This window comes from Buceros rhinoceros, unplaced genomic scaffold, assembly GCF_000710305.1.
Source record: "Buceros rhinoceros silvestris isolate BGI_N320 unplaced genomic scaffold, ASM71030v1 scaffold14559, whole genome shotgun sequence".
In the NCBI taxonomy this organism is placed as follows: Eukaryota; Metazoa; Chordata; class Aves; order Bucerotiformes; family Bucerotidae; genus Buceros; species Buceros rhinoceros.
The window spans coordinates 96,174-104,238 of record NW_010429989.1 but is presented as its reverse complement, the minus strand read 5'-3'; positions in this window follow the sequence as shown (position 1 = coordinate 104,238).

Genomic DNA, 8,065 nt, shown 5'->3' with positions numbered 1-8,065 from the left:
AGAGCTGCTGTGTGCTAGTCAAAGGGGCTTTGTGCCTTTTCTCCCCCGTGGAACAGAGGAGGTTCCATTACCAAGGAAGAAAATGCCCATGTCGCCAGTGAAGGAGCAGACCGAGCCCGCGGAGTGCAGGCAGCGTTGCTCATCCTGCGTGAGGTGTTTGCCGTGAGCTCGAGTCGCCGCAGGGCTGTACTACGTTGCAGGTTTCGTCCTTCTCAGTTACGCCGTGCTCCTCGCCGGTGGACAGTTTTGGTCTGTAGGCTGCTATGATTTGGTTCCATTTTATTAAAAAAGCGTAAGTTAATGTATTACCAATTGTAGTTATTATGAAGCACTTCTGCTGCTTAAATTACAGAGGTTAACGGTGCAACTGTTTGTAATCTCTGGATATTTCCAAACGTAGCAGTTGGACAGGGCGGGTGGGGGCGTGGGAGCCCTAGGCTGAGCAGAGGAGACTCACTCGCTTTCGAAGGAACCTCAGTCCTGGGACCCTCGAGCTCCACAGCTGAGCCGTCCTGCCAAGTGATTCCGGTCTGCTTGTGGCCACCAGTTATTGTAGCAGGCAAATTACATCTCAAAGTGTAAAAGGATTTAAATGGCCCAAAATGTGGCATTTATTGCAAGAATTTTTGACAGGTACAGACTCATACAAAAAAGGCGTTTTTAGGGGATGGATAAAACCAGAGATAAAAGTGGGTGATGAATAAAGAAAGCTGAATAAAGATATAAGGGTAAGAGGCAATTAGGAATAGATAGCAACGTTTGCTACTGAACTGTGCATCGGAGAACTGTCCTGGAGGAACTTGACAGCAGAGGGATCCCATAAAAGGGGAGAAGGAATAGTCGAGGGTTTCTGATCTTACTTTAAGTTCTTCTCTCAATATATTCAACAGAGATTTTTAAGCTTTAGTTCCGGTACACAATTTGGGAGCATTATCTCAATGCTTTTTTTGGAGATGTGAAATCCTATCGGGGGTTACATTTTGGAAGCACTGATGTTGGTAGCTGTATAAACAGGAACTACTTACAGGTTGGTCACTAGAAAGTGAGAAGAATCTGGTGACAGAAAATTCCCAAAACTTCCTGAGTTAATATGGAAGTTAACATGTTGATCCTAAAGATCTTGAATCTGCCTTTCTGGTGGAAGAAGGACTTTCAGAGTAGTATTAAAATGATGTTGTGTTGCTTAAATGAATACAGCTTGGCTCAGTGCGGCATCGTGCAGCAGGTTCTTGGAACACGGTGGGCAACGCTCAGGGACTCCACAGGCGGTGATATCCTGGCCACAAATACATTAATTGATTAGGAGTTGGAAGATGCAGGGATTCAACTGAGATGAGGGGAAAGAAGGTGCTCATCCTTGCTTGCTGCCCTGGTCCTGGGAAGGGGCTTAAGTTAAAATGTTACTTGGCACAGAGGGCTTTTAAGCCTGAGCTTCCCCAGGTCAGAGCTGTTTTGTCTGAGCCGTGGCCCCAGCAATTCAGTGGCTGGGATGGGGCCAACAGGTAAGGCTGGTACGCGAGCGTCAACTCCCATGGCTGCTGTAGCCAGTGTGGGAACCAGAGAGGAAGCGCTCCGCCTGGGAGGTGAGCAAGCGATGCAGCACGGGGAAAAGGCTGGTGAGGGTGACCGGTTACCTGTGGGGCTGGTCAAAGCCAGCCAGAACTGCTGCTGCCATTGCCTTGCTGCTGCCAGCGCAGGAGGGAGGGAGGCTTGTCTGATGCCCAGACAAGATGAAGATGAAGCTCAAGGCGAGCTCAGTGCAGGGCTGCTACCTTCCGGGCCCCATGAAGGCACAGAACACCAGGGAGCAGGGCGAGCACGGCAGCGATTCAGGGATGGGCCCACCAGGCCCCAGGGCAGCCCCTTGTTCCAGAAAAATAATGGCATTCCTCCAAAAAGGGAAGAGAGTTGGATATATTTGGTAACGAGGTGGGGGTGGTGGGTGCGGGGTGGTGAGGGGGCGATGTTGGAGGCAGAACATGACAGATTTCCTTGTTGGTGCCAGGAGCTACATGCAAAGTTAAGGAGAATCGCCGGTGGAGGGGGCAGAACCGCCTCCACTCTGCACCTGGGGCTGGTCCCATGCTGTGGGGTTCGGTGGGGTGCAGCCACGTGTCTAGGCTGGGAGTGTGGGGACAGCCCCTGAGCCTTACCAAAGCTGTCTTACCACCCTGTCACCGCAGGTTGGAAGACCTGGAGTGAGTGTCAGCTGCCTGGCTGTGGTGGAGGAGTGGCGCTTGGGTCAGTCCCAGCAGGCTGGGCTCTTCCACCATCTGCTGCTCCGGGGGTGATAGGGCAGGAGGATTGGTTTAAGGCGCCTCCCCATTAAAAGAATCAGAAGATTAGATACAAGGTGAGGTGCATGTGTCCTGATTTCTTTGGGAAGTCATAAAAACAGACGGAGGGACGGAAGAAGGGAAAGGGCACCTCATGGTGACAACAGCAGGGAGGTCTCGGGTTCCAGCTTCATCGCTTGGGCAGTAGCATCGGTATTTTACAGCCATTTCGATGTTGCTGCCAGCGCCCTGTTGCCATGGGCCTCGTGAAAGCACTGGAGTGGCTGATGCCCCTGCCTGGAGGATGGCGGGGCTTGGGGCACACGCAGCAGTTGGGACACAGGCACGGAGGGTGGAGGTGGAGTGGAAATGGGTTAATCGTTAGAGCCCCCTGCCTCTCTCCTGTCCTGCCCCGATCTCCTGAAGGGCGATGGCTTCCCTCTCGTGGAAGGCAGTCTGCTCTGGTTTCTAGCAGAGTGGAGCACGGCTCTCAACAGACACATCCCATGGGGTTTTTTTCTGATAGGAGGTATTTTCAGGCCTGGTTTAAAAGCGTGCTGTTGCCCAAAATGTAGGGAGTGACAGGGCTGACACAGGTGAAATGGGAGACCAGGCCAGCATGGGCACAGGAGAAAGCAATTAAAAAGTAGCAAAGCCCAGGCAATGTCCTTGTGGTGGGCTAATTGTTAAATGAATGGGCTAAAGCACTAACACCTGTGATTCGTGCTGCTGGGAAATAAATTGAAGGCATCCACCCAACCCCAAGGCGTACAACCCAGCTGCTGCCAGAGTCCGTGGGAACACTGAAATGCAGAACAGAAGAGCTGGCTGTAAAGTACAAACAAAAATCGGTGCGTATTACTATTTACAGAGCTTGATGGAGCCTTTAGCAATTATTGCTGTCTTGGACGATGCTGTCTGTGGCTTATTTACACAATTACAAGGTGGGAGGATGCAAGACTGCGTATGAACGAAGTGATGCTGTGTTTGAACGGTGTTTGATTCCCCTACTCCGTCCTGCAGCTGGCTATTTCAGCGCTGTCTGGTGTTTCTGCAGTTCGCCAGTCCCACTGGCCCGAGGGCCTGCCAGCACACCCCACGGCTTCCTGCCCTCCAGGCTGTAACACAGGATGGTCTGGGTGTGATGCTGTACATTAATGTAGAGGTTGCACTAGAAAAACCAATTTGGCCTTCAGAACGGAAATGTTTCCAGCTCACGCTGTCTCCTCTCCGTGACCTTCCTCCTCTCTCTCAGCAGTTCGCCCTCGGGTTGCTGGGGGTAGTGGGACAGCCACAACAGCGGTGCTGGCTGCTGGAGGAGGGTGCTGGGGCGGCTTAGCAGGTTCTGCTCTCGCTGCTTACCACTGGCGGGGTCGATGGCCGCTGCCAGCGAATGGGGAACTTGGAGACCCTTGAGGGAATGTGCTGAGTTCTGCTGAGAGAGTCTCTTGGGAAGGGATAAAGAGGTTCGTGCTGGCACGCTTTGGCACCTGGAGGAAGGATAGATGGATGGAGCATCTTACTCCACGGTTTCCTTTCCTCCCTGCTAGGAAATAGCCGTACTTAGCACTTCTGCCTTCAGAACAAACCCCCGGGAGCTCACTGTGCTGAGGGGTGCTGGACACAGGGCAGCGCTAGATACACGAGTTAAGAAAGTAGGTTTTTCTGTGGCTGGGGAGAAGGGAAGTGCATTTCTTCTAATTTTCCAGAAACTGGGTGGTGTGTCTGCTTTCCAAAACTTGAAAACACAGGGGGAAAGAAACCCAAAAAACCTTACATAAAGAGGGAGAGCTGCTCGCTGCTGTGTCTTTTTTTGCACCTCCTTCCTCCTCCAGTTACTTTGGCAAGCTATTGATCTGCCATAGAACAACCCCTCTTTGTGCTGGCAAATCACTTCTTGAGTGGCTGGTATGTTTGATGTGCTCAGTTTGGTGCTTTTTAGTGGTTGTGCTTATCTCTCCTTCTCAAAATACATGTCGCCTTCTCTTAACATTTATCTCCGCGCTGTCACTGCCAAGCATCCTTAGCGTAGCCTTTCCATGCATTGACACACTCCCTGTGTCTCAGCCATGTTCATCATCATCTTCTCTCAGTGTATTTAATGCTCAAAAGGAAGCAAGAATTTGGGTTTGAGGAGGAGGTTGGCATGAGGAGAAAATTCCATGTCAGAGGATATGATAAAGCAATTAGCTCAGTACTGTGCGTAGCTCTGTGCCTGTTTATGACAACAGCAAATCCACCGGGGAAAACAGTTCTTTTTAAAATAGGCGGACGTTTGTCCTGTCGCAAGGTGATTTCCTTGCTTCGGCTGTTTGACAAAGCAGTAGGTGTCTTAAAGTTTTAAAACCTGCGAAGGCTTAATGTCCCTCCAGTGCTCCTCCACTTTAGTCCCCATTACTGAAATGCCGTTCTAAGTGTTGGTTTAATTTGAATTGCTCTGTGATTCTTTATTTGGTTTTCTCACGTTTGCCTCTTGCTGTGCTGAAATGCTCTGACTAGTTATCGCTTCCCTGCCGCATGGGTCACATCTTTTCCTCCTTTGACTCCATTGCTTACCTCCCCTCCCTGCAAATTATTGACCTGAAAATCTCCGTTCTTCATTCTCACTTCTTCAGCTGGAGCTCTGTGGTCTTCCCACACGCATGTGCACGGTCATATTTCCCACTCTCTACTACAGCCTGCACGCCTCCCCCCGTGGCAGACTGCTGCCTGCCCATGCCAGGCTGGGCTCTGTGACCCCCGTACCACGCTCCCCTGTCCGGGTCATCATCCCTACGTAGGAGAGCATCTTGTTCTTGCTATTCATCTCTAGGTGCTCCTGACCTGCTCCCCTGCATTTTGGCTTGGTTTTAGGTGACTTCACATGACAAATTTTCCAGTATAATGGTGTGCGGTTGACGTTTGGTGATGGACTCTGAGGTCAGCAGACAGGGCCATCTCCTGCTTACAGACGGCTTGGGAAAGGGCCATAGGACAGGAGCTTTGCTGAATGAAGGGGACATTATTTCATTATGGCCTTTTCCCCTGAGGTCTGCAGCGGAAGGAAATTGTGATCCGGTTAATAGGAAACGGACTGGAAGTAATTGCATTTGCATTTTTTTGCAGTGAAACTTCCTTCGCAGTTTCTGTCTCCTGTAACATATTTGCTGTATCTGTTTGTATGGTAAGTTCCCCCGAGCAGAGTTTATCTCATCTGACGTGGGGCAGCACCGGCAGAAGCACAGCACCTCACGTCACAGGGTCCTCTGCCCTGCCACGCTCCCTTAATTAAGCTGGAATTGGAGGATCCAGTGGTTTGGCTAGTAATGACCTTTCCCTAACTCTTCGCAATCTGTTATGATCTCCTTTGGCGTGTGTCCAGAGGAAGTTTTTCCCTCAGTACCTCTCCAGCCATGGCAACTTCTTGGAAAGAGTTTCTCTTCCCTCTTCCAATGTACCAAAGCACCCAGGAGCCAGGCAGTACCCGCACAGATCTTCTCTGCAGCCGGGCCCCTGGGGGAGAGCAGCGGGTGCTTGCCCTGGGCAGCACCAGGGGTGCACCACTGGTTGCTCATCAAAGTCCTCTTTCATTTCAGTTCGGAAAACACAACGGTCTCGATTTCTGGAATGAGTAATTGCCCCTTAGCAAGGAGGCTGGGGCCTTTGCGGTACTGCTGGAGAAATGACTCAACCTCAGTAAACATAAGGGAGTAAGGATGGTCAGAAGAGAAAACAGCTTTACAGCCACAAATGAAGATGTAAGACATCAAGAGAGCATGATCATGGTAGTTAATCTCTCAAAAAGCCCAAGAAGGACACAAGGAGACAGAGGAGGGACAGGTTCCAGAGCTACCAGGTTTCACTTGGGCAGAAAGCAAGTTCTCCAAGCCCAAGATTTCCAAATCCTAAAAAGGAAACAAAGATCAGATCAACTCTCTTGGGCCGTTTTGGATCTATGAGAGGAGAGAAACTTGTGTTAATCCACAGACAGCCACTGAAAGCTGTCTGAGACGTTGAAATAAAAGGTCTCTCAAGGGTACCTGCCCTCTAAAATTAAACCAGATTCATTTTTTCCTGATGACTTGCTTTTGACAAGGATGAAGGTTTGTTCTGAATGAACATTTCCAGGCATGTGAAGTAGCGAGGCTGGCACCCTAATGCTTTGATCGATCTGGGATTTCCAAACTCCCATTTGACTTCACACAGTACTTTCTTCCTCCCACTCACAACACTGATGTTAAGATCATTTCTCTAGATCAGGATAAACTTATTTCCTTCAAATCGCGTTTGTTGTGGGTTTGGGGTTTTCTTCTCCAAAATGAGGTATCTGTGTAAAATTAGGGTGTTTCCTTGAGAAGGCAGTGAGTCGTTAGTGGCTATGTGGCAATAGCTTTATTCATAAATATTGCTAAGTTATTAACATCTTTAATTTTATGGACATCAGAAAGCTAAAGACTCCTTCTCCACTGAGGAAGATGTTTCCTTGGGTATTGGAAGTGGGCAGCCAGCTCTGAGCTGGAACATTGCCCTGGAGCTCCAGCCCTTATTCTCGCTGTTCCTGCAACATATGAAATGCACGTGGGCTGACACGTTGGGCCAGATTTCCAGTCCTGTGTGTGGGAAACAGGACAAGAAAGGATCCTCTTCCTGTTGTGTCCTCCCACTCCCCTACAATCCCTGATGTGGAAGTTTCCTCCATAGTCACCTCTCTTCAGGCTCAGGACTTCTTGCAAGGCTGACCTTCACGGCGAAGTCCTCCCACGCCTGTGCCCATCTGGTTATTCTTTTCTCCTCTGTGGTGCAGTGAGAGCACAACTCTTTTCAGGTTCCCTTGTCAGGCTGAGCTCCCCAGAGTCCCTGCTCTGCTCCTGGTTTTCTCCCCACGATGAGCACCTGCCTTTACCAGAGTTGTGCATACCCCGAGCAAGGCTCCTCACTCGCACCCACTGGGTAGCGCTTCCATCAGACCCACTGTTTGCCAGCTTTCCTACAGAGAAGCATTTTAGCTGAGGCAAGGTGAGCCACCCCTCACCACCCCTCCTGTATAAGCTCCTTACCCTGACAAATGGGGAGACTGGGGTGGGTTTGTAGCTGATTTTTGTTCCTGACAGATTCACTTATGCTGTTTCTTCTTTGGGACATCGCCTGTGATGATCACTGCGAAATACCCGTTTCTTCGTTCCTTCGGCCTCCTTGTGCTGATGTCGTGTGCTGGCCACAGCAGCTCCTCTGGCAGCCTCTCTGCTTCTGGTATCTTTGAGAACGGGTTTATTGTCAGCCTCCATGCTGTTAGCAAGTAGCTTTTTGGATTTCTCTTCTGAGGCTGCCTTACTGTAGACTTGCATCTAATTTGCCTAATTTCTGCATTTGATTCCTGCTTTTTGAAGGGTGTCTGTTTGCTTTGAATCGCTCTGTTGTGCTGCTGTTTAGCCACCTGCGGTATGTGTGTATGTATTTTCTTATTTACTGTCAGTACACATTCACTCTGAACGTCTAATGTGGTGTCTTTAAACAGATCCCACTGTTGCAGGGCTCTTCAAGAAAAACTTGGGCAGACATCACAGCAGAGCAGCCTTTCCTGTAGCGCTCCATATATAGCTTAAAAAATTAAGTCATGAAGCAGCTTACAGCCGTCCTTGCAACCTGCAAACCCCGTGTCTGCAAGCCCCCCTCTTCAGGAGTGCAGTTGTCTGCCATGTGGCATCCATCCATCCTTGCCCAGCAGCAGAAGGTGATTTAGGGGACTGCCAACCGTATCCCGGGCTGCATCAAGAGAATTGTGGCCAGCAGGTCGAGGCAGGGGGGCCTGC